This window comes from Vombatus ursinus, unplaced genomic scaffold (assembly GCF_900497805.2).
Source record: "Vombatus ursinus unplaced genomic scaffold, bare-nosed wombat genome assembly UNPS02014830.1, whole genome shotgun sequence".
NCBI lineage: Eukaryota > Metazoa > Chordata > Mammalia > Diprotodontia > Vombatidae > Vombatus > Vombatus ursinus.
The window spans coordinates 11,256,652-11,283,398 of record NW_020954608.1 but is presented as its reverse complement, the minus strand read 5'-3'; the positions used below and the strand labels follow the sequence as shown (position 1 = coordinate 11,283,398).

General features: G+C 41.4%; 1 protein-coding gene across 5 annotated transcripts in view; it reads right to left on the bottom strand.

The window, feature by feature from the left end:
* The window catches only part of ATXN7L1 (ataxin 7 like 1), a 253,230-nt gene that overhangs the window by 68,906 nt on the left and 157,577 nt on the right, over positions 1–26,747 (bottom strand). Inside the window, exon 1 of one of the 5 annotated variants that reach the window (XM_027838591.1) lies at positions 12,120–12,192. The exons of 3 other annotated variants lie outside the window; for them this stretch is intronic. The gene's annotated coding sequence lies outside the window, so the exon portion shown is untranslated. Of the gene's footprint in view, positions 1–11,718; positions 11,790–12,119; positions 12,193–26,747 lie in introns of those variants that run through there. One more of the 5 variants, XM_027838590.1, reaches the window with a different exon arrangement.

Below are 26,747 nucleotides of genomic sequence, written 5' to 3'. Positions count from 1 at the left end.
ACTCTCTTCCAGGTGCCCTTGATCTCTCTATTGAGAAGCACATGAAAGGCAGGGCAGCTGGGGCTGCTTCCTGGTCCTGGCAGGCCTGATTAGGGTTTTCAGTCAGTCAGTCAATAAGCATTTATGAAGCCCCTACCACATTGTGTGCCAGGCACTGTGCTAAGCAGAGTCTTAGCACACATGAAGTTTGGTTAGGCAGTCTTGCAATCTTAGACAACATTTGCAGTTGTCATTGTTTTATGGCAATTAATTTCCACAGACCAAAAAAACCTGATGATTCTCACCCAATGCTTTCTCCTCTAGGCTGCTTGTGCCTTTACAATCTCTCCTCTGATTCTTAGGGGCCCGTGCATTTTGACAGAAACATTTTTTTATACCCAATAGGGTATGCTAGTAGTAGTAGCAGCAGCAGCAGCAGTAGTAGTAGTAGCAGCAGCAGTAGTAGTAGTAGTAGTAATTATTATTATTGTTATTACGATCATTTTAAAAGTATTTCTGCATGATACTTTTAGCTAAGAATTTACGCAGACCACTCATATTCAGTTTCTTCCTGTGGAAGGAAACCTGAATTTGATTTCAGAAGATCTGAGTTCCCATACCAGTTTTATGGCCTGTTAACTGTGTGACCTTGGGCAAGCGATTTCTCTGGACCTCAGCATGGGGATATGGACTAGATGACTATAATTGCATGATCTCTAAGGTTCCTGGTGGATAGACAGCAGGCCTCATTGATTAGGTTTATCTGCTTTCAGGCCCCCAAATCCTAGTTGAAGGCAGCTAAGCGATACTTTTGGATAGAGCTGGGCCTAGAGTCGGGAAGACCTGAGTTCAAATCCAGCCTCAGACACTTACTAGCCCTGGGACCTGGGCAAGTCACTTAAATACTGTCTGCCTCAGTTTCCTCGACTGTAAAATGGAGATAATAATAATAAGCACCTACCTCCTGGTTGTTCTGGGGATCAAATGAGCAAAAGTACTTGCCAGGCAAGCAGGCACTTATTGCTTTCTGCTTTCCCTTCTTCCTTGCTTCTTCTGATAGTAGCAAGTCCCCTTTTCGTGCCCATGTTTAAGATTATACATTGCAGAACATCTGTAGATCTGCATTTGTAGAGGGAGTTTTCTTATCAATGGAAATTAGGTCCAGACAAAAAACATTCTAGAATTGTAAGAAGAACCAAAGATTCAGTGATCCAGCCCCATTAGGTCAATTTTTATGCAAATCAACAACAAAGCGGGTAGAATTTCCAGGATAAGGCCTATTAGGAGCACACATCCATTCTCACAATAGATTGGTTGGGGGTGTGGAGGTGAGGGGAAGGAGCGTATGTGGGTAGCTTTTTGTAGAGCTTTAAGGTTTGCAAAGCATTTTACATACATTAACTCATTCTATCCAGTGAGGTAGGTATTACAACCATTTTACAGATGAGGAAACTGAGGCACTTGGAGGTTAAGTGAATTGCCCTTGAGTCTCACAGCTACTAAATGTCCGAGGCAAGATTTGAACTCACATCTTCTGACACCAAGTCCTAAGCACTATCCACTACCTCTACAAAACACTAAAAAAAGTGAAGTTTGACTTGTCCTCTTCCTCCATCACTTCTTCCTTCACTTACTTTAGGTCTCCTTCCAGTAGCTCTTTGCTCTCTCAGTAGTAAACAACTAGTAATGTTTAATGTCCTGCTACAGGGACATTTCCATTTTAATGGGGAATTATTAAGATCCAAAGCCAAGAAACTCTAAGGTAGAATTTCAGAGGGGAGGGGGGAGATTACTCTTTCCAATCACGAGGTTCCCTGCTTCTTTTACTTTGGGGCAGATGATAACTCCTAACCTTGAAAAGCCCATAGGGCCACACTGAGGTAAATCTCCAGTGAAATGTGCAGAATATGACTGGCATATGTCTGGATTTCTTTTCTCTTTCCTTGCTTTAGACTTGGGGTAAAAATTTCTGGCAAAGAAATTCACAAGGAGAATTAATCAGTTTATGGCTAGAGGTCTTGGTGCTGGCCCATGAAGAAGAACTTGTTTCCACAAATTCCATTTCTTTGGAACGGATTTAATCAGAACAAAGGGGAGTGACCTTCTCTTCCCTCTGGAGCCCGCCCAGCTCACCACCACTTCCAAGGATGCCAGAGTCAATCAATCTACTCCCCGAGGACTCAGGTAGAAGGAGCCACACACAGTAACATGGCTTCTGGGTCACCAATTCAGAGCCAGGTTATATACACTCAGTTTCGCCTATGCAGAGCAAAGAACTGACCGGAATTTTTCTTCCAAGACCAGCTTCTCCCCGTGGGGACTGTCAATTACAGCATGTGTTGCAATGTTGCAATAATTAGAAGAAAGACAGAGCAAAGGCAAGGACAGCTGGCATGTGAGTCACTCAAGAGTCTTTCCAGACCCAAACTGACTAGCTTTGTTGGTAGCTCTGAAGAGACAGCTGAAGGTGTGCTGTGAAGGGGGTGGGGCAGTGGGGAGGAAGGAGAAAAGTTGAAGCCCTGTCCCAAGGCCAGCATCCCACACCTCTGGATGCCTCCAGCTGGCCTAGTGTTAACTGGAGTCCAGGGTGGACAGATTATCTTCTCTCCCCACCCCCATCCCCAAGCCATTTTGTTCTGGCCCAAGTATTTGGGTAATAAAGAGTTAATTAAACCCCTCCCTCTAAACTCTGGGCCAACAAGTAGATTAAGATAACAAAGCGAAATATTTACATAGTATTTACTTCTGAGGACCTCAAACTTGCATACTGAACACCAAACACAGCCTTTTTTTTAACCTTGTACAATGGGAAAACTGAGGTACTGTTTTTTCCCCCCGTTGTTGAAATGGGAAAATTGAGGTAAGACTTCCCGCTCTTAGCTAACTTCACTTTTTCTATCTATGGCACCACTTTCCCTCAGGTTTAAAGCTTCAAGACTATTGACTCTTCCCTTTCATTCATCCCTTATATCTCTCAGTTTTTTCCTTTGAAATCTCTACTACTCAGTTTCTTTCCAATTCTGTCTCACACCTGGATTATGTATTTTTCTTTTTCTTTTTTGTTTTGTTTTTTGGCTAGGCAATGGGGTTAAATGACTTGCCCAGGGTCACACAGCTAGTAAGTGTTATGTGTCTGAGGCCGGATTTGAACTCAGTCACACCTGGATTATGGAAACAACCTTCTGGCTTCCTTTCTTCCAGTCTCTCCCCACTTTCAACTCATCCTATATACACTAACGCATGAATCTTCCAAAACACTGATCTCATCCTCATTCCACTGCTCAGAAAATCTTTGATGCCTACCAAATGCATAAAGGTTAGAACCCACATATTACCTTAGCTTATAAAGCTCTCCACATTCTGGTCCCACTTTGCTAATACTACCATGTTTATTCTTCACTACCTCCCAACAGAAACCTCCTCCTCCAGCTAGGCTGGTCTCACTTTCTCCAGAAAAGAAACTTCTAATTTCCAATTCTAATCCTCCATTTCCTTCATGCCACTTACTCTTCTCAAAGAGAATGCTGTCCTCCTTTGTCCCCCACCATCCCCTATCCTACCAATCCTTCAACATCCAGCTCAAGTCCACCTTACCCAGGAGGTCCTCCAGAGAACTTTGGTCCATATTGATCTTTCCCTAACAGAATTCCTCTTCACTGGTCCAATTACTCCTCTGGGCACTGGCCCATCCTGTTACCTTTTTATCTGTGTATTACTAATCTTCCAAATTAGGAGTTAAGTTCACACAGCATAGGGAGCATGTCTTTATGCAGCTACTGGAGCTGTCCTTATTGCCTAGCACAACATTTGACATACAGTTAGTATGTAGTAAATACTTGTTGAATAAATGAATGAATGAATGAATCAAGTCAAAGGTGCACTCAATGAATCTGCCTCAAGAGCCTGTATTTTTTCATCCTTGAGGCCAGACCATCCTCTCAGGCAGCAAGAAAATATGCATATTAAAAACAACTAAAAGCTACAGTGTCTATGGACAGAGATCATAAGTAAAATCCAAAGAAGAATCAATATTCGGACTGTCAGAAGGAAAGGGGCTTTCAGGAGAGAACAGTAAAACTGACTGCGAAGGAGCAAATTTCTGTTTCTCTCTTCTCAATAGTAATTGCTGTTTCTACCATCTCAAGCCAGAACAGGGCACTGGTTTATGAAGGGTAATGGATCTCTCCTCTGCATCTTCCTCCCCCCACTCTCACCCAAATCATGCTGAGTAAACCTGGCTGTGTGTTTTCCCTCTGTCATCAGCTTGTTAAACTCCCAGGGCTGGAACAATAGTCAGCAGAAAACCCCTGGCTGAAAGCCCTACTGTACCTGACTGTTTTCAGAGCGACAGGATGTCCCCGCTTCGATAGGCCTGGCACAAATCTCTTGGAAACCCACCTTTTTATCTCACTCAGGATGTATGGATGATTAGAGAGGAGTCTGTCCTCCCCCCCCCCCCCCCCCCCTGCTTTCCTGATTTATCTGTGGAAAGGGTCAGAGGGATTTCTCCAAAGGTTGTCAGAGGACATCTTGTTGGCACTGGAAAGCTAGCAATGAGGTGGCCCCCCAGCAGGAGAGGAGGGAGAGTAAGAAATGGATGCCCATGCTCTGACACACCTGGCGTGGGAAAAGAACAGCAATTAGAGTGGAAACCAATAAATGACTAATTTCTACTGTCTCTACCCTGGTTCAGTGTCCCTATATCTATCTGGTAAGAGAAATGAACACTAAGGAGAAATGTGAAAAATAACTGTTGATGGGGCTTCATTGCACATGCCAATGGCCAAGTATTATTAAATTAGGAGAGGGAGCTATTTTGAGACTCCCAGAAAAGATACTAGAGGAAAACAGTGTAAGCAGGGGAGGAAAGCAGAAGAAATCCTGTCAGGGAAAGTCCCCTACTCATGTTTAAAATTGTTCTTCCTATAGTGTAGGTCTGACCATGTAAATCACCTCCACCAATTCAACCAACTTCACAGGCTCCCTAGTACTTCCAAGATCAAACAGAAAATTGTCTATTTGGCATTCAATGCGTTTTATAACCTGGCCCCCTCCTACCTTTCCAGTCTTCTTACACCTTACTTACCCCCACAAACTCTATGATCCAGTGACACTGGCCTCCTTGCCAGTCCTTGAACAAGACACTTCTCCCAGCTTTGGGCATTTTTTTCTGGCTGCCCCTCATGCCTGAAATATTCTCTCTCCTCATCACTACCCCCTGGTTTCCCTGGCCTCTTTATAATCTCAGCTAAACTCCCACTTCAAGATGCTTTTCCCAATCCCCCTTAATTCTAATGCCTTCCTCTTGCAATCATCTCCAATTTGTTATATATCTACATATATAATATGTGTATGTATATGTGTGTGCATATATGTACAATTATGTACAAGACAGCTATCTTTCCACCCATCTATCTATCCTGTTTGTACATAACTGTTTACTTGTTATCTTCTCCATTAGACTGTGAGCTCCCTGAGGGCAGGGATCTCTTTTGCCTTTCTTTATATCCCCAGTGCTTAGCACAGTGCCTGGCACATAGTGGCACTTTTTTTTTTCCTTCGGCTAGGCAATGGAGTTAAGTGATTTGCCCAGGGTCACACATCTAGTAATCTGGGTCTGAGGCCAGATTTGAACTTGGGGTCCTCCTGACTCTAAGGCCGGCGCTCTATCCACTGCACCACCTAGCTGCCCCTTTGATAAACTCTTGCTGACTGACTGAGACACTTAGCCATTTCCATCATCCGGCTATTTCCAATTTACTACCAGCATATTTCCTCTAAAATGACTGCTTTGATGGCACCATCCTAAAACTACAACAGGACTCACTAAAGATAACTTAGGGCTACACTATTGGCTAGCTCCTTTTTCTTCAGAAAGCAGGCTTTATTACCATTTAAATGACCTGTTATATAAAAAAAATAAAAAAAGTAATAACTGTCCTTTACATAGTGGTATAATACAAAAAGCAGTCCAATGAGGTATGTAGTATGAATATTTTACAGATGAGGAAATGGAGGCTCAGAAGAGTTAAGTGATTTGATTTGATTTATTTATTTATTTTCTTTGGTGAGGCAATTGGGGTTAAGTGACTTGCCCAGGGTCACACAGCTAGTAAGTGTCAAGTGTCTGGTCTGAGGCCGCATTTGAACTCAGGTTCTCCTGACTTCAGGGCTGGTGCTCTATCCACTGTGCCACCTAGCTGCCCCTAAGTGATTTTATTAAGGCTGGGATTCAAACCCAGGTCTTCTGACTCTGAATCCAGGGCTTTTTCCACTGCAAATAACTAAAATTATTTGAAATAACTAAAGTTTACCCAACAGCTTGGGATAATTTGCCATTTTTGGACCAACTCAATCCAGAAAATCTACAATTGCAGATCACAGTTTTTCTGAAGGACACCAGAGCAGGAAGGCTCTTGAGGTGATCTCATTTTAAAAATTAATTCCTCATTAAATAAAAGAGAGAACAGAAGGAAAATTAAGGGTCTTGCCCTATGCCTAGAGTGGCCAGAGTTCTGGGATACCAGGCACACCAATGATTTCCCACCCTGGTTTTCCAATAATAATTTCATAGGATTCCATGAAATATCTTCCTTCTATTAATTACTTCCTATTCATCCTGTATGAAGCTTAGTTTGTATATATTTGCTTGCGTGTCATCTCCCCCATTAGATTGTAAGCTCCTCGAGGGCAGGCACTGTCTTTTGCCTCTTTTTGTATCCCCATTGCTTAGCATAGCATCTGGCACTACAGTATTCAATAAATGTTTTAATAAATGATTGTTAAATTAATAAAACTTTTATTTGTCATCATAGTCACCATTAATAAGTTCTCGTTTTTTGGGTTTTTTTTGCATTTTGGTGAGGCAATCAGGATTAAGTGACTTGCCCAGGTACTGTCACTTGACACAGATAGTGTCAAATGTCTGAGGTCACATTTGAACTCAAGTCCTCCTGACTCCAAGGCTCTATCCACTGTGCCAACTAGTTGCCCCCATCATCAACTATTTATCAAGCACCCACTATGTGCCAGGCACGGTGAGGTGTGTGTGTGTGTGTGTGTGTGTGTGTGTGTATCCTTAAATGCCTTCTGATGGGGGTGTGTGTGTGTGTGTGTGTGTGTGTATGAAAGCTATGATAAAGAACATGAGGACGTTCTGATAACTCGCCCCACCTGGTAATTTACTCTATCCTTCCTCCTCAAACCTACTAATGAAGTAGACAAGAGCCTTAGGTGTGTCAAGAAGAGAAGGTCAAATGTAAAGGTAACCTCAGCAATTGGTACCCCCTTTTTAAAGATCTTTGGATCTTTAAAGTGAATAACTCTGGAATCCCTGATCTTCAGGAAACAGGAACTGCCTTTTTGTAGAGCTTGAGGCAGTGTGGCGTAGTGGATAGAAAACTGGCAGTACAGTGAGAAAGACTTGTCTTAAAGTCCCAGCTGGCCCCAGGACCTTGAGGAAGTCACTTCACCTCTACACGTCTTTGACAACTCTCTGAGACTATAAATTTCATAGCAGGTGCCAATGTGCATTGATAAAAGGAGCGCTTCACTACAGCGCTTCACTACAGAGCTCCACAGGTGAATCACGGGTTCAGTTAGGAAAAAAAAATCTCCAGCTCTTAGCAAAGTACCTGACACATGGCAGGCTTGTGATGAATGTTTGTTGATTATTTACAGAATAATAACTGATATTTATAAAGCGCTTCTAAGGTTTGCTGAGGCAGTATGGTGTAATGGGGGTGGGGTGGTGGACTTGTATTTAAGTCCTGAGTCTGATACTAGCCATGACCACAGCCAAGTCACTCAGCCCCCTGAGCCCCCCAGGTGGAAGTATGGGTGAAGTCCCAACCAGAGGAAAACGTAATTGGGAAATATTTAACAAAACAAATAAAAATACAAGAAAACATAGACAACAGTACATTTTAAAACTAAGTTAATATGCAGTCCACAAGGAAGTGTCTGGCACTACAATGTTTAATAAATGTCTTAATAAATGATTGCTAAATTAATAAAAATTAAATTTACTTTAAGTTAAAAAACTAAACTACATACCCTATAGCATTTTGGCTTCTTCCCAAAGGGTATAAATAACTAAGCTCCCTTCCAGGGAGCTACTGGTGTAGGGAATAGAGATTTGGGCCTGGAATCAGGATCCTGAGTTCAAATTTGAACTCAGACCCTTATGAACTGTGTGAATCTGAGCATATCATTTAATCTGTTTCCTCAACTGTAAAATGGGGATTATAACAACACCTTCCTCCCAGGATTGTTGTAAGGATCAAATGGATAAAGCTTAAGCAGTATCTGGCACATAGGAGGTGCTTAATAAATGCTTGTATCTGTCCCCTCCTCAGCTCTAGATCTATGAATATATCACCAATATAGTTTGGATTTGACCTTCCGAGTAAGCAATGCTGCCTTCTCTGATGGTATTGTCCTCTGTCCCAGGTTGGGTTTTGAGGCTGAGTAGTGATCTGACATGCTGCAAGTCACAGAGAAAAATAAACCTTGAACTTAAATTCTATAAAAATTCAGGAATCTTAATTCTCTGTTCAATGACTAAAATTGCAGTAAGTCGACATCTGTTTTAAAATATAAGAATAATAGGGGCAGCTAGGTGGTACAGTGGATAGAGCTCTGGCCTTGGAGTCAGGAGGACCTAAGTTCAAATCTGGCTTCAGACACTTGACACTTACTAGCTGTGTTACCCTGGGCAAGTCACTTAACTCGATTGCCTCACCAAAAAAAAAGAAAAAAATATATATATGAATAATAAACACATAAAATAATACAAATAAATTGAAAGTAATGAAAATAATAAAAGATGATCAAAATCTTCTCAAGGAAAATGATCCAATAAACAATCACTTCACAAGTCCCCTCGGTTCAAGGAATATGAATAAACTTCAATGGGATTCTAGATCCAAGACTCCATACCTCCCTCTCAATCAGCCACATAGACACAATGGAACCCACAGAATCATAGATCTTAGAGGTCAAAGGGCCCTCGGAGGCCATCCAGTTAGCACTCTTATTTTGCAGGAAACTGAGACTCTGAGAAATTAAATGGTCAACCGATGGCCACACAGGTAGTATCAGGTAAAATTTGATCCAAGTCTTCTGACTCTAGGGCCAGTGGTCTTTCCATTGTATCAAAGCTGCCTGAACCCCTACTTCCCTCCAAATCCCCCTCCACCAAAATACCACCTTCAGGCTGTAGGATCAGCCTCCAGCACAAGTCACAGGAGCACCTGGCCTCAGTGGGGTAGAGGGAGGTGGAGTAAATGGAGGTGGACAACAGGAGAGCCATTTACACAGTTAACACCTACTGCTGCTAACTGGCCCAGAAATTGCAATCAATCACTCAAAAAATATTTGCTTTGTCAGATACTCCCAGTATCTTCCTACCATTTTGGAGAGCACATTATCATGAGGACGTTGAAAAATTACTCAAGTCAAGATATCTAGATGGCAAAGAGTAAAGGCCTTAGCAAACAAGGGTCAGAGATGATAGACAGCCTGGCAAATGACTAGGTCTCCTTTTTTCCCAAGGCTGACTAGGCAGGCCAGTTTGATCAATTTAAATATATAAGAACAAGAGAAGAAGATGGCCGGGAAAATCTTTCAGTATTCACTTGCTATTTTTCTCAAATTACAATAAAAAGAGTTTTGGGTTCAACTCAATTTTTTGCATTTGTCACATATCATGCTATTTTCTAAGAGCAGGAAAAACTCTTAAATTTCTACCTAAGAAGTGCAGAGAATAAAAATAAACACCAAAGGAGGAAGTGTACAGTACACTCCAGGGTGCTGTATGTGGGGTCAGAGGATCTGAGTTCCAGGTCCAGCACCTTTCACTACCTGTGTGGCCTTATATATGTTATTTCCTGTCTACAGACTCCCACTTTCATCATCTCTAAAATGAAGCAGTTGGACTCTAACCAATGAGGTCCCTTCTAGCTATGATCCCATCATCCTATGACTGGAGGTCTGCAAAGGGTGAAATTCCAGATTACCTGAAAGACAGAAAGGAAGGACAAAAGAAATATCTATGGGGATACTTTGTCACTTCTCCCTATTCAGATGGGGGCAGTCTCTGGGTTAGTGGGAAGGCCTCTGGTCTAATGGGGTAAGACCAGGGCCCCTGACTTCAGTTCTCCAGCTTGCCTTCTGTAAGGCTTATACAACCCAAGCCCTTGACTAATCACTTATGTTTTCTGAATCGCTTTCTCCAGCAAGGACAATAAGGAAATAATGCCTGACTTCTTCCTAGCTAGCTTGCTGGGACTAATGAGAGAACCTCCAGGAGGTTGATGGAGCCCCTCGACATGAAAGCACCTTTTAAAAAGCTAGGCCTTATCAGTATTAAATTCTGTGATGCAGTTAGATGTCAATATAGAAAAAATTATGAATTTTTTTGCAGATGCAAAATATAATTCCTATTGGTAATAAATAGTTATAAACACTTCAAGAATCAGCTTAATGTTCGACTTTGTAGCCAGTTTTAACTGTCCATTGTAGTTTTGGGCCCAGTTTGGATTCAAAGGGGGAGGGAATGGTAACTGTGTGTGACCAAATGATTTTTATCAGTTCAGATTTCATAATCAGATGATCTTCTACACAGTCTAAATTTATACTTATCATCTCTCCTTTTTATTTGTTTGGTTTACAATATTTAACCAGAGGCACAATGAAGTGTCTCCTCTCATTTACAATGTTATCCTGGTCTATTCAACTGTGATGCAGAAATCATTATGCTGATGAACAGGCTACTTAACAATGCAAATTTCACTAGTGAACAGACCAGAGAGATAGGGATGCTTAACATACACTATCAAAAGCTAATTTAATTACACAGCTATTCACTGGGCAAAGCTGAGCAATTTTTAGCTTACTCTTCTGGTAAACAGTATGCGAAAAGTAATTCTGGCTTGGAGTTTTAAAATATGCCTAGCGTTGGTGAGAGAGAGAGAGAGAGAGAGAGACAGACAGACAGACAGACAGACAGACACTATCTACGAGCCAGAAAGCTGGACAAATAATGGACTGGAAAGTGTGTCATCTTGCAGCTACAACTGGCACTTGTTTCACCTAGTTTTTGTGTCTGTTTTAAACAAACACGTTGAAAGCACTTTCATTTTTGTAAAGACAAATTTAAAAACACACGGTCCCTCTTTCTACTGCTCTGTATTAGGCCCTCTGCACCAATCTATCAAACTAAATCCCCAAGACCAGCTCTCTGGGCTACGAAGCAGGTTCCTTGGATGACGTCGATAATAAACCAAGTCCAGATGCAGTAAGGTTTGGCAACAAACCCCTTCCCCCCCCCCCCCCCCCCCCCCCGGGCTGTATCCACCCCTCACAGAGTGACCGGAGAGGAAGCGGCATCATCAGTTTCATTTCATTTCCTTTCGTAATAGAGGCAGGAAAAACAACAAATATTCTAAGACAATTATCAGGGTTTCGGATAACACCAGTGAGAGGAAAGCCTGCTCCCTACGACTAGGTCAAATGACATCACTGGGATGTCTACCAAGTGCAAAAGTAACTTTGCTGTCCCGGCATTGCATTTATTTATCTGCAAGGAGGGCAAATTTCACTTTCTGAAGCTGAAACAGGAACTAGCATGCATCCCTATTGCTTTAAAAAAAAAAGTCTATAAATAACACAGGATCAGCAAAATTATGCAAAATATCCTGCTAGAAAGAAGAATAAATGTAAACTCAAACCACTTACGAACGACTCAGGCTGCCAACTTAATCTGATTCTACGACGGCTGTAAACATGTTGTACTTTTGGAACCTGACGCGATTCGCATTAGTACGGATGCCGTCACAAGGAAGGGAAAAAAAAAGCCCCCACCCCCACCCCCACCCCGAGCAGCAGCAGCAGCAGCAGCAATACGCCACACACACACACACACACACACACACACACACACACACACACGCACGCACGCACACGCGGAAAACAAAACAAAACAAAACAGGGCTACGTGACATGACGTGACGAGGGGTGTGCAGTGCTGCCCAGGAATCCAGGAGTGACCTGCGGCCGCTACAAGCCAGGCTCGGCGCTCGCACACACCAAGTGTTTTGACTACAGGCACTTGTTAAACACCGACGTTCAGGTCCTACCAGTTGGACACCAGAAGTTCACAGAACTGATCCCGAGCCAAGAACAACATCAGCGCAGAAAACCAAAACGGCCGCCTGGCCTCGTGTGCATGTGTTAACTGTGCAAGCCCGAGTTGAACTGAGTAACAAGAATGAAAAAAAAACCCAAACCACAAAACGCTGAAGTAACAAAAGAGTCCCTTACCACCTACTAAGAAATGTAAATGAAGACAGACAAAAGATTAATTTCGACATACTCCTTTTTGGGGGGGGGGGCGGAGTGGGGAAGGGACAGATGTCACATGATGGGTTGTGGTTATTAGCAGAAGGAACTGGGTGCTTTCTGAAGCATCATTTTCGAAGAGATTTACTTGTGATATCCTGCAAATCACCCAAGAGACTGGCTTTGCTAGCCTGGAAAGTGGCCATGGGTTACTGGAATAAGACATTCCATAAGAAAGAAAAGGAATTTATGGAGTGAATTTTCCAAGAAACCAGAAGGGTTATCCAAGAGCAGTGCTTTGCTTCACAACCTATTAAAGTCACTGAAGGGAGCTAGACAGCAAACAGCCCGGGGAAGCTGGGTGTCCACTGAGTCATTTCTGACCTATACCAAATGGGGTCCTAGGCTTCCCCTTCCCCTTGTTAATAAAGGAACAGCGCTTTTCTTCACTCAACATTACTGTTCTTTGCTTCTCTACCAATGAAAGAATTTAAAAAAATTTTCCCTGGCAAAGAGAAAATAAAATATAAAAGCTGCTTACATCCTTTATTTTTATTCTGAGGTTTCGTCTCAGTTTCCCTGAGAATTCATCCCGTGCTCTTCCCTCTAGGGAGTCAAGTAGGTTACCAGTTTGGGGAGGAACTCAAGTAGTAGGAAAATGACCTTCAAATTGTGTCAATGGGCTGGAAAAAGAGAAGGAGAGGGGTTTAAATTGCTGATTGGATCTAAACTTAAATCTTCCTAAATAAAAACCAAAGTGTCTTTAGGTATGGGCACAAAAAGATTTGTACTCCAAGGAAAAATTTGGAGAAAAATAATGAGCAAGTGGAAATTAGGTGGGTTAGAAATCAAACTGTAATTACAGGCCAAACCCCCCCACCCCCCTTTTTTTTACCAAGGGTAAAGGAGAGTGAATTTAGCTCTCCTGAGTCCTGGGGTCACCAGTACTAATACTGCATTAATATTAAGTTAGGCTGCCTCTGCACCTTTCCTCCCAAACCAACCCAAATTTTATTACATGCTATATATAGGAATCGGTTCACTTGCCTCTGAAATAGAGCCACCCTGGAGTCAACTACAACAGCTGTCTGACAGCACATAGAACAGCAAAGAAAAACTACTGCATCCAACCACAAGGATTGGAAGGGGGAGGTTATTGAAGAAATGGGGAGTTCTGTGGGTATTGTGGGGAACGGAAGAGGGGGCTCAGGTAGGCAGAAGATAATTAGTTGAATCTGAACCAGGTCATCATACCCTGACTCTCAGGAAGAGCAGCTCCTGTGCTTTTGTCAACCTCAGCATCATTACACCATCCAGGAGAATAACTATCAATAATTGCCACTGGTATAAGGCTTAATTCCATTCCAAGTGCATTTCTCATCTGATCCTTACAATAACCCTATGGGGTGGGTATGACATGTTTCATTATCCCCATTTCCCAGGCAATGGCAGTAAGGCCCAGAGAGGTCAAGTGATTTGCCCAGGTCACACAGAAAATCTGGGACAGGTCACACAGAAAATCTGGGACAGAACTAGGTGTCCTGATTCTTGTCTGGGGTGCTTTGCTCTACACTATGAAATAAATGGCTCCTTGTTGCCTCGAGGATAAAACACAGACTCTACAGCCTGACATTTAAAGCTTTTCACAATCTGGCACCCATCTACCTGTTCAGTCTTATTTCGTATTACTCCCCTTCACACAATATCTGCTCCTCACACACTGATGACACAAACACACATGATGACACAACCCCAAACAACTTAACACTTAAAAAAAAAATTCTGACATTCAAAAAGATTTACAATGAAAAATCTCACAGTAACAGGTTTTCTATTATTCATTTCTTTTCTGTGTACTCAAATCCTTTTTCTTATTATCATAGTCAGTGATGGGACAGGGGATGGGACCAGACCTGTGATTTCATCCTTCTGTTAATGTATGTTGGCAACTTTCTGCAACCTAATAGTTAAGAGTTGCCTAGGGTGCTTAGAGCTTAAGTGATCTGCCCAGGGTCACACAGCCAGTATGTGGCAGAGGCTGACTTTGAACTCAGGTCTTTCTAGCCCCAGAACCAGTTCTCTGTCCACTTAAACTGGGCAGCAAGTTGTTCTACAACAGAATGGCTCAACAGCTCTCTTTACCTTCTTGGTAATCCCTGCTTCTATATCTCTTCTCTAGATCTTACCAGATTATGAGCATCTAACATAGCACAAGGGATATGATATTGAAGTTTTACAAATGATTGCTCCTCTGAGGTCCTCTCTTCTATCTCATATGGCCAATAAACTTCATATACAAACAGTTTTGAACTACAGTTTAAAATTCAGAATAAACTTTATTGTACAGTTTGCTACATTTTCATTTTCCTTTTTAATATGATCAGTGCTCTTACATACCAATCCTTACTTCCAATCTTCATTTCCTTTTTACTCTCAATTTAAGAAGAATCTGGGAAATTATGCGTCAGTAAGCATTTAATAAATGCTTTTTTTATTCCTTAGTTCACTTAAATTAAATGCAGAAATACAGAGTTGGTTACTAGTCATCTTAAAAACCAAAACAGTCTCATGTTTGGAGATGCACATTTGCTCTTGTTCTCTCCACAAGCCCTTATCACCTCTTGCCTGGACTATTGCAATAGACCCTTTCACTGGTTTTCCTGCTTCAAGACTTTCTATTCTTCAATCAGCCCTCCATATAGTTGCCAAACTGATATTCCTAAAACACAAATCTGATCACATTGTCCCTCCCTACTCAAACATCTTCGATGACTCCCTACTGGCCCTTGGATAAAATACAAACTCTTGTTTTTGTTTTTGTTTTTTTTTTGCCAGGCAATGGGGTTAAGTGACTCGCCCAGGATCACACAGCTAGTAAGTGTTATGTGTCTGAGACCAGATTTGAACTCAGGTCCTCCTGAATCCAGAGCTGGTGCTCTATCCACTGTGCCACCTAGCTGCCCCTAAAATACAAATTCTTCTATTTGGCATTCAATGCCCTCCCCAATCATATCCCCCCCCCCCCCCCCCCCTGCCTCTTCATGATTCTCCATTCCACTTAAAGTGGCCTGCTAGCTGTTCCCCATACATAGCACCCCATCTCCCACTTTAGTATTTGTATACAAATTGTCCTTTCTGTCTGGAATTCACTCCCTTCTCATGTCTCTCTGATAAACTCTCTGGACTCCTTCAAGCCACAATTCAAGTACCATTTCCTATATGAGAGCCATTTTTGGCTCCCTCTTCCCCATCCCTCCCCAAGTTATTAGCAATCTGTCCCTCTTGAAATGATACTGTATTATGTTGTATATGCTGACTCGCATACATGTTAGATCTTCCCATTACAATGTTAGCTCCTTGAGGGCAGGAACAATTTCATTTTGGTCTTTGTATCAAATGCCTAGCATAACGCCTTTCACACAGCAGGTGCTTAATTGAAATAAATAGTCATATTGCAGATGAGGCATTTGGTCTAGCCCCTGATTAAAACAACAACATAACAACACAACCACAACCAACACCTTATACAGTGTTCCAACATAATGCTGCTGCCCCATCATCCATGTGCTTCTGTGACAGCTGCAACGGAAAATGCACGGATTAAGCCGAGGTCGCTCTTGCTATGCTAACTCATTCGTGTTACATGGACACAATTACTGACCCAGCTGGTTGGGGTACAACTCATTATGCAGTCTTCGAAAGGAGTTTCATCTCTATTCTACATCTATGTTTCTGCAAGGTCTTGGTATTTTTTCTGGGCACTTAAGGTACAGAGTCACTGCAGACATCTCTAATTAGGTAGATGGGGACCTTAAGAGCTGAGTATTAGGACCAGAAGTGCTTAGGTGACCACAGGAATTATCTGGTTGAAGGCACTAAATGTGGGATTTGGTGAGAAAGAAGGCAGGAATCCGTAAATCCTTGATTTTTCCTGTTTCCAGTCTTTCCACTCTCCAATTTCTCTATCAGCCAGATGCCAGTGTTGTCTTCCTAATGTAGGATCTATGCACGTTACATTACCACTCACACACCTTCAGGGGCTCTGTATTGCTTATGGGATAAAAGATAAACTCCATAGCTTGGAATCTAAGGCCTTTCACAATCTGGCTCCAGCTTGCCTTTCCCAGCTTTATTTTCCTCTAGACTTCATACATTCTATGTTGCAGCTAAACTTGACTATTAGCTCTTGCCAGATCTCATCTTGCTTGTTACCTTTATGCCTGTGTATCTATGCCTTTAATTCACTACCCCCCACCTTAAATGGTTGAAATCCTTCTTCTTCAAGACCCCTCTCATATCCTCCTTCATGAATCCTGTTCCTATACCCCTCCCTCAGATTTCTTTTTTTGTTTTTGTTTGTTTGTTTCTTTTTTTTTTTTTAGGCAATCGGGGTTAAGTGACTTGCCCCCGGTCACACAGCTTGTGTCAAGTGTTTGGTCTGAGTCCGGATTTGAACTCAGGTACTCCTGATTTCAGGGTCGGTGCTCTATCTCCTGCGCCACCTCGCTGCCCTGCCAGATTTCTTAACGTATGTTGTCTGAACCTCTCCTTGCCATAGTCTACCTTGCATGACACTTACTTTTGTGCACATTCTCATCCTCTTTATTAGATTACCGATGCCTGGAAGGTAAGGACTGGGTTATTTTTTCATCTTAGTCTCTCTAGTGTCTCGCACAGAGTAGCTGCTTAATAATTGCTTACTGCATGAATCCAATGCCCATTTGCTACGTTTGCTCTTCATGCACCATGCTAGGCTCTGATGAATAAGAAAACTAGGACTTGGGTGCTTACTGGCAGTTGTTAAGCAGCTCAGAATTCAATGTGACAAACATTTATGACGTGCTCTGCTGTGCAGAAAGCACTGTGCTAGACGCTGGAACACATAAAGTTGGTGCTTCCTTCGTGGAGTTTATAGCCTACAAAGATAATGTGACACATTCACTCCAATAATTATGTACCAAAAGACAATGCTGGACTTGAAACTGGAGTTGTTGTTGTGTAGTCATTGAGTTGTATCTGACTCTTTGTGACCCTGAGACCACAGCATGCCAGTACTGTTCAGGGGGATTTCTTGGTAAAGATAGCAGAGTGGTTTGCACAGTGGATTAAGGCAAACAGAGATTAAGTGACTTACTCAGGGTCACACAGCTAGTAAGTGTTTAAGGCTGGATTTGAACTCAGGTGTTCCTGACTCCAGGCCCAGCGCTCTATCCACTGAGGCACCTAGATGCCCTGGAGTCAGAGAAACCTGAGTTCAAATCCTGCCTTGGACACTTACTAGCTATGTGACCATGGGTAAGTCATTTAACCTCTGTGAGCTTCAATTTCCTCATCTGTGAAATGGGGATAATAATAACACTTATCCCAAGGATTGCTGTGAGGACCAAAGGATATAATGTAGGTAAAATACTTTGCAAACCTTAAAGCACTATTACTATATTTTAGAAAATGCACACATCAGGGAATTGCAAAATGAAAGACAACATAGTCTGAGGAGGAAGGGGTCCTTGATGATAAGCAGGATGGGAATATTAAGGATGGCTTCATGGTAGGCATGGCATAACACAACAGAGTAGGGGAAGATAAAACATGTTGCTAGATCAATGCAATACAAATCGGAATATAAATATACTGAGAAGAGAATAAAAAGAAATTCCTCTTCTGCCTAGATCTTTTGAAATTACACTATGATTAAATGGTATATGCAGATGACTTATCTTACTGCTTATATTTCTAGTGTCTCTGAAAGGGGATTTACATTTAAGATATTGATACTAGGATTGACTCAAAGGATAATGGAGTTGGGAAACATCTAGGTATAAAGGAATGATGGCATAGATAGTTCCAATAGGGAGAATCATGTATCGCTAAGTACACAATACAGAGTTCCCCATTTTCCATGATTCAAGAATATAAAAAATGTACGAAATGGAGACTAACAGAGGACTATGACTCACAGACAAAAAAATCTATTTTAATGAATATTCAGCATCTAGTTGTCCATAATGAAACTATTTCTACATCTTGGCCAAAAGTTGAATGAGTTTGGAGTGCAGAACTAATAACACAAGAGGACCAACCTGGCTAGTTTCAGGGAGGTATATAGCCACAGAGGGTTGGCAATGAGATGATTAATTTTTTTGGTCATAGCAACTCTTAATTGCCCATTAAGGTGTGAAGGGCTTGTGATCTGCCTCAGTGAAGGGGTTTCCCACATAGATGAAGGCATGGATCTTTTTTAGTACTGCAGCATTTCAATTTGACACGTATTTCAAAGTGCGGTATTAGAGAGTTGAAAGTATAATGCCCCTGCATTATATGAATATAATGAATACAATGAATATAATACAATGAATAACTCTATTTGGAATCAGAAGAACTAAGTTGAAATCCTGGTTAAGATTTTAAGGACCTTTAGAAGTCATCTCACCCAACCTTTTCATTTATACATGAAGAAATCAAAGTCCAGAGAAGTTAAGATATTTGTCCAAGGTCACAGAGGTAATTAAGTGGTAGAGCTAAGATTTGAACCCAGGTTTTCTGATTCCAAATACACACAAACTCTATTTAACTAGACTTTTATTTTATCGACACATTAGAAAAGGGTGTTCCATACTTGAGAGATAACTTTGTCCATAGAGGTTATTCCAAATTTTTCCATCTCTCCTCAAGCCTTTCATGGCAACCTTGCCCCCTCAACCCTCTTGACTGAGAACCTAGCCTCACAAATTGTAATGAGGCCATGTGCAGAGATCTTCCTCTTCTCCTTTCCTTTGCAATTTCATCACTCAGCTATCTTCCCCCACTATTTCCACCTTCACTTCCTATTTTACATGAAGAGATGACCTTTGATCAGATCCCCTCTCATCTTCTCCAGCAGATTGCCCCCTCTATCATTCCTATTCTAATCTTCCATCTTTCGTCAACTGGCTCCTTTCCTGCTGCCTACAAACATGTTCATATCTCCCTTCTGTCATCCTCTATTTCTCCTATCCTTTTCCGTTAAGCTCCTTGAGAAAGCTATCTATAACGGCTCTACTTACACTTTCTCACTTGTTTCTGAACCTTCTGCTATCTGGCTTCCAACCTCAACATTCAACTGAAATTGCTCTTTCCAAAGTTACTAATTATTTCTCAATTGCCAAATCTAAGAGACTTTTCTCAGTCCTCATCCTTCTTGACTTTTCTGCAGCCTTGAATATTGCCAATTACCCTCTTTTCTTAGACATTCTCCCCTCTTTGGGTTTTCCTGGCACTGTTCTCTCTTGATTTCTTATTTGTCTACCTTCTTCTTCCTTCTTAGTCTCTTCTGCTGGACTTTCATTCAGATTAGGTCCTTTAAATTGTGAGTGACCTACACAGCTATGTTCTGGTCCCTTTTCTCTTCTTCATCTACACTATCTCAGCTGGTGATCTCATCAGCTTCTGCGGATTCAGGTATCATTTCAGTGTAGAAATACCCAGCCCTTGTCTCTCTCCTGAGTTCCAGCCATGCATTACCAATTGCCTTTTGGACACCACAAATTAGAAGTTTCATAAACACTTCAAACTCAACGTGCCAAAACAGAATTATCTTTCCCCCCAAACTCTACCCTTTCCCCAACCTTCTTATTATTCTCAAGGATACCTGTATTCTTCCCAATTTAACCAGGTTTGCAACCTGGATGTCAACCTCAACTCCTCATTTACACACATCCCATAAAACCAATCTCTTGTTAAGTCAGGTCATTTCTACCTTCATAACATCTCTTTTTAAGTTCCCTTCCTTCTGCTCATAAAGCCTCAACTTGGTGCAGGCCCTCAATCACCTCGCACTGGGTACACTGAAAATGTCTTCTGATTGGTGTCCCTGCTTCAAACCCCTCTCCGTTACAATATCAATCACTCAATCGATCTACAAACAACTATATGCAAGGCAAGCTATATACAAGATAAATAGGAAGTAATTAACAGTCAGAAGGCACTGCAATTAAAAGAGGTGGAGGAAGTGTTCCAGTAGAAGACAGTGGGATATTAATTGGAACTTTAAGGAAGACAGGGAAGTTAGTAGTTGGAGGAGAGGAGGGAAAGTATTCCGGGCAAGGAGGACAGCCAGAGAAAATGCTGGGAGCTGAGATGGACTCTAGCCTCCAATCAGGGGCTAAAGTGATTTTCCTAAAGTACAAGTCTGACCTGGTCACTCCTCTACTCAATAAACTCCAGGATTTAATATTACCTCTGGAATGAAATATAAAATGCTATTTGGCATTTAAAGCCCTTCACACTCTGACCCCTTCCTACCTTCCTAATCTTATATTTGCTTCCCTTCTACACATTCTATGATTCAGCTACTCTGACCTACTTTCTACTTCTGAGTTCCTTGAACACCACCCTCCATCTCCCAACTCTGCTTCTTCACTGGCTGTCCTCCAAGCCTGGAATGTTATCCGTCCTCACTTCTGCCTCCTGGTTTCCCCTCAAGACAGAACTCAAATGCCACGTTGTGGAGGAGGCCTTTTCTGCTAATGTCTTCTCTCTGAGATTACCTCCCATTTATACTGTATATGTCTTGTATGTACATAATTATCTGCATATTGTCTCCTCACTTGAAGGTGGGCATCATGATTTTGCATTTCTTGTATTGCCAACATTTGGCACAGTGCCTGGAACACAGTAAGTGCTTAATAAATGCTTATTGACTGTGACCGAGAAAAGAGATGGAATAACAAATTCTGAGAAAAGCTAGTATTGTAGTTTGGGTAGAAGATAACAATTCATGAAAAAGAGTAATTTGAAATGAGGATAGAAAGGCAGACTGGGGCAAGATGGTAGAGTCTTGAATGCCAGCCTGAAGAGTAAGAATTTTATGCTAGGAGCCACAGGGGATCAGTAATAGTTTTTAAATAAGGGCATGACATGATCAGACGTGCCTTTGGAAGATTATTTTGCCAGCTATGTACGATATGAATGGAAGAGGGGAGAAACTGAAGGCTAAGTTATCTGGGTAATAAGTTTACCCGTTTGAGAACCAAGATTTTCCCCCACAATTCTGATCATTTTTAAAAATGGAAATCATTGTAACCACACCTGAAATATTTTCCAACTTTTAATTCAGAGTACATGCTCATAGGAACTCATGCTTTCTCAGTGACTCGAGACCAATATTCTGAATACCAATTATTATAGTGCTCCATATTTGTGAAGCAGTGATACCTTGATGGCTGCTGGTATTTTTGGGGACACATGCTCCTATGCTAAATGGTCCTAGATTGCTGTGCTTTTTCAGTTTTTGTGTCTGCCTGCTTTTTCTAGCGTTTTCTGTCTTCTCCTTTCCTATCAGCTGTCACGTCTTGCTGTTGCCAGTGTGCTTGTCACTTCTAATTTGCTTTGGTCTTGCAGATGACATAACCAAGATGGTTAGACATGCATCAAATGTGCCTAAGTAGGCCCTCAGTGAAGTCCTGAAGGGGCTCTTCTATTTCCCTAGAAGTAAAGTGCATGAGCTTTAGTGTTTGGATTCTGTCATGTCTATTTTGGCTGCTCAGGGACCTTTTTGGATTATTTTCTGTTTCTCAGCAGTGTCCTGGGTATGTGCTAAAGTTGTAGAGTTAAGTTCTAGATAAATGATGTGTCATTGTACACATGTACTCTTTTTTTGTGGGGGGGAATGATGATTTCTTCTTGGTACCTAGGCTGGTACAAGCTATAAAGTAATTGAACTTCTAGAAAGTATGAAGGCTGGCTTATGAATAACTAAACTGAGCTGGTGACGGCATAGCTTAGCAAAATATTCACAGCACTGCAGTTTGCTCCCCTGCAAAATGTGAGTTCCACTCCCTAAGCTGTCTTGTGCTAAAGTACGTTATTGCCCTGTCAGCCTGTACCAATAGCGAGAAAGCATTTTACGGGGGAAGGGGGAATGATCAAACCTCCCCTAAAGGGTGGCAGAGTGAAAAGAACGCTGGATTTACAATCCAAAAACCTGGCCTTAAATCCTGGCTTTTACTTCCTAGTTGAGGGATTGTGGGCAAATCCTGGAAACTCACTGGACCTTTGCTTTCTCATCTGTAACAGCTCGTAATTAACAGTAACAGTAGCTCATATTTATGTAGTATATTAAGGTTTGCAAAACACTGTAAAGGAGAGGGTGGGACTTGATGAGCCCCATGCTCTAAATTCTATGACTGTATTTTGAAATAGGAATAGGAACTGGACCTGTGATTTCATTGACGTGTGCATCAGAAATGAGACACATTTGGAAATGTGTGTCAAAAAAACCCCTGTTTTTTTCTTTGAGACAAGTGCCACATATTTGAATATAACAGAAGGGGCATGCCCTATGCCACTGTTTTGGAAAGAATAATAGCATTTCCCTTTTTTGCTCATTCTTCTTCCCCCCTTCTCAATTGCTGCTATTTCCAAATGCAGAGCATAAGCTAAACACCCTGGGCCCCCTCTGCCATGCATACCCTCTAATACCATCTGCAATTCAACTAAAACTGGAAGAAACAACGGTTGCCAGAAATGGAATATGTATCCATTCACCACTTACATTCTACTTAAAACACATACACCAACATCCTTTTGGCACCTGGTGTTACTGTATCAAAAGCTTTTCCTCATGCAAATGAAAAAAAAATGTTGGACCAACTGAGCCTGCATCCAAACTCTCCTTAAGTTTAAAAAACAAACAAACCCCCAAACCTTTCTATTTTCTTTAACACATATTTTGAGATACTTTTGACATCCCTGGGCAGCAGGAGAAATCAATAACTAGAAATCTGTCATTGCTTCTCTTTGTTTAGGCCACCATGCTGGGGTCAGGGTGATATCAACCCAAAAAGTAGCCAGAAGGAAACCCATGGATTTACCAGCCAGAGTAGTTTCAAGTATCTGAGGTCTAGCTGACCTCAATGTTCCCTCTTTTCCAGTATTCTTTTTTTTTAATCCTAAAAGGTCATAGTTTTATTTTATAAGGTGAAACAGATCACTAAATTCTTAGTCTGTCTTCTGACTTGGGATAGTGAAAACCTCCCAGCATTCTGAAAGATTTTTCTAAACCTGACTTGCTCTGAAAAATGTTCTGTCTGTGGGGTCAGAGCACCTGAGTTAAAATCCTGTCTCTGAGTCTCTGAAGCTTACTACCTGTGAGATGCTGGGCAAATCACAACCTCCCTGAATCTCAGTTTCCTCATCTATAAAGTGAGAGGAGTTGAGCCTCTGATGGCCCTTCTGGCTCAAAAATCTATGCTACTATGTGAGACTGATGGAATGTGCAGGCAGTTTATGCAACTTTCTCGGTCCATGAGCCTCATAGATTCATACTTGTTTGGCTTGTGAGTTTCCCAGCTTGTACAGAGCAGAAAATTATTTAAAAACAAAGAAATAAACCTACACTGCTAGCTAATAAAAATATCTTGCTGGTAATTTTTCAAACCTCTATTTAGAGTGTGGGCCATTACATATGTGTACATGTATATATAATACACAGAATCCCACCCTTTTGTTATAGGACATGGTATCATTAGATGTAAAAAACAATAATGGGACAAATGGGAACATGTTGACGATAAATTGTCCTGTCATGACACTAACAGTTCCATACTGTGAACTTTTAAGATAGAAAATTGTCTTTACAATGTCTTGAGAATCCTCCCACCCTGTTCCCCAGGACACTTCAAATTGTCTTGCAAACTACTATAAGCAAAAAGTAATTAATGGTTTAGTAAGGGGAAAGTAGAAAACAGCACCCAAGTAATCAAAGCAAGAGGTAATGAACTACACAGAGGTTAAAAGATAGTTCTCTTCCAAAGTCAGTGAAATTTGGGGTTGGAAAGCCAGACATGTGGTTGTAATTGGCAGGACTTAGAATTCACTGCATAAGTGACATCTTTGAATAAGATACAGAACGTTTAATGAAGGAAAAATTAATGATGAAATGAACTCTTCCCTTCTATAATATGTAGATTTGTTTCCATTTTCTAAGGACCAGCCTATCTAAATTCAGAAATACTTATCACCACGTTGGGTTTTTAGAAATGTGATGAATTTTAGGGTCTCAGTAGCTCTCACAAACCAGCTATTAAGTAGAGAAATTGGCATATGGATCAATGGGAGAAGCATGCACACTTAAGTCATCAGATTCTCAAAGGATTACACACAAACCAAGGAATCTACAGTTTGTCAAGGAGAATATGATGTAGTCTACAGCATAGGCTCTGTGACTATTTTGTGCACGGGTCCAAAATGCAGGGGAGGTTTGTGCTGGGCAATGGCCTATGAAATTCCTTCAGTATTCCTAGACACCAAGACTTTGGGGACCTTTCCTGGTAATGTGTAATGCTTTAAAAAAAAAAAAAAGGAAAACAGGCGTATTGTTCTATTATTCATATATAAATTATTTTCCTCCAGTAGAAATATAAGTTCCTTGAGGGCAGGATCTATTTAATTTTTATTATTGTATACCCAGTACCTAGCACAAAGTAGGGGTTTCATAATTGTATGTTGGATTGTCAGAAGTTTTTTTAAACATTTAGCTCATATTCTAATAACAAAAGATAAAAACAAGTCACTTGTAATGTTCCATTTTTTTTTAGAATACTATTCAGACTTAGGAAGTCGCCAGAAAAAATGACATTTAGACAAAAATAGGTCAATTATAAATTGATTGAAACTGTACCGAATATATAGATAAGACATTTAATAAGCACTTACTATAAAGAAATCAAGAAATTTGAAAAAAGTTGCCATTAATGAAATTAGATATATTTGTGAGTTATTATATGTTATTATATAACAAAACTATTAATAATTGCACAAATGCACTGTCAGATGTCCCACTGCAGGGCATGGGGTTTGGGACTGGACTATGCCCCTGGAAAAGGGAGAGAGCCATGTAGCAGCTAAGGCTGAGCCTGGGCCTGGGCCCTGTGGCAGTAGCCCTGCGTTTAGGATTGATGGATTCAGGGCAGGGCAGGGCAGGAGGTGATGGTCCCCAAGGGCACTCACTACTTGGAGCATGTATCATCTGCCCATAGGCTCGCTTTTCCTGGGTTAGAACCTGCAGGCCTGGTCACTACTACAGCGGCAGAAAGGAAGGAGGCAGGATGTAAACAAACAGTTTGAAACTTGTTCTGTACAGCAGGGCTCTCTCTCTCGGGGAAGCCAATTTGGCTTCCACTTCTTAACTCTTTCACTTCCCAGGCATGGGCCGAGTAGGTCAAGCAGTTAAAATTGGAATTCTACATGAGTGCTGGTTAAATCTCCAGATCAGAAGGACAAAAGAGAGGAGACGTGTTGGTGATTAGGGCTAGGATTTGGTAGTGTTGCAGAAAGCAATTACTGGAAACTCGACAGCTGTCATTCAAGAGCAAAGGCCAGAGTCTAGTCTGCTACTGCTGCATGTTTTGCATCAGAAATGATAACCTTGCATCCTTATTGTGTGATGGCTCTGGATTAAGGAAGAGGCCTCCCCCCACTCACCTATCCCACATTCCACCCTCCATACAGGGAAGGAGGGAAGAAGAAGAGGGGGAGGAGGGCACTGGGAGTCTCCACTGAACGATACATTGATACTCAGTTGCTGGTTCCTCTATCCCTATTTCCTTCTCTACGAGTGGGCCTTTTGTTACATAGCACAGTAGGTCAAAGGGTGGCTGCTCCAAGGGAATATGCAGGCAAATAGGAATGGGAAGTACAGGTCATTTACAAGGGATTTTGCACCTATCAGAAAAGTTTATGGACCTAAGAGGTGGAGAACTGGACTGGGGATCAGTAGACCAGATTTTAGATGGTCAAGTCACTTATATCTTTGCATTTCAGATTTTCTATTTGGTGAATGTGTGTGTGCACCCCCCATATATTTATGTATGTATGTTTGTGTGTGTGTGTGTGTGTGTATACACACACACATACACGCACACACCCCATGTATGTATATCTATATACATTTATGTATCGGTATATACACATCTATATATCACATAAATAGCTACATATACCTAGTATACATTATAGGGATAATATATTATATTACATGTAATTATAATATGTAATATAAATCTATATATATCCTATTATATATTCCTGTTATAATCGGTATATATCAGATATACATGTGCATATATACACACATACATATATGTGTATGCACACATATATGTATGCACATGTACACAACACACCCTATTCAAAGCTGTGGACCCCAATAGAACACAAGCTTCTAGAGGACAGAGACTGGTTCACTGTGGTCTCTGTGTCCCCAGTGCCTAGCACATGCCTGGTGGACAACACATGCTTAAGAAATAAACGCCTTTGATTGATATTGCAAGGACAAATATGCCAATAGGGATGACAAATTCTTTGGAAAAAAGGAAGAGCAGGAAACCTGGGGGGCATGGTGTCACAAGGGAGAAGTGGCAAGATAGGGAATGAGGTGGAAACTGAGG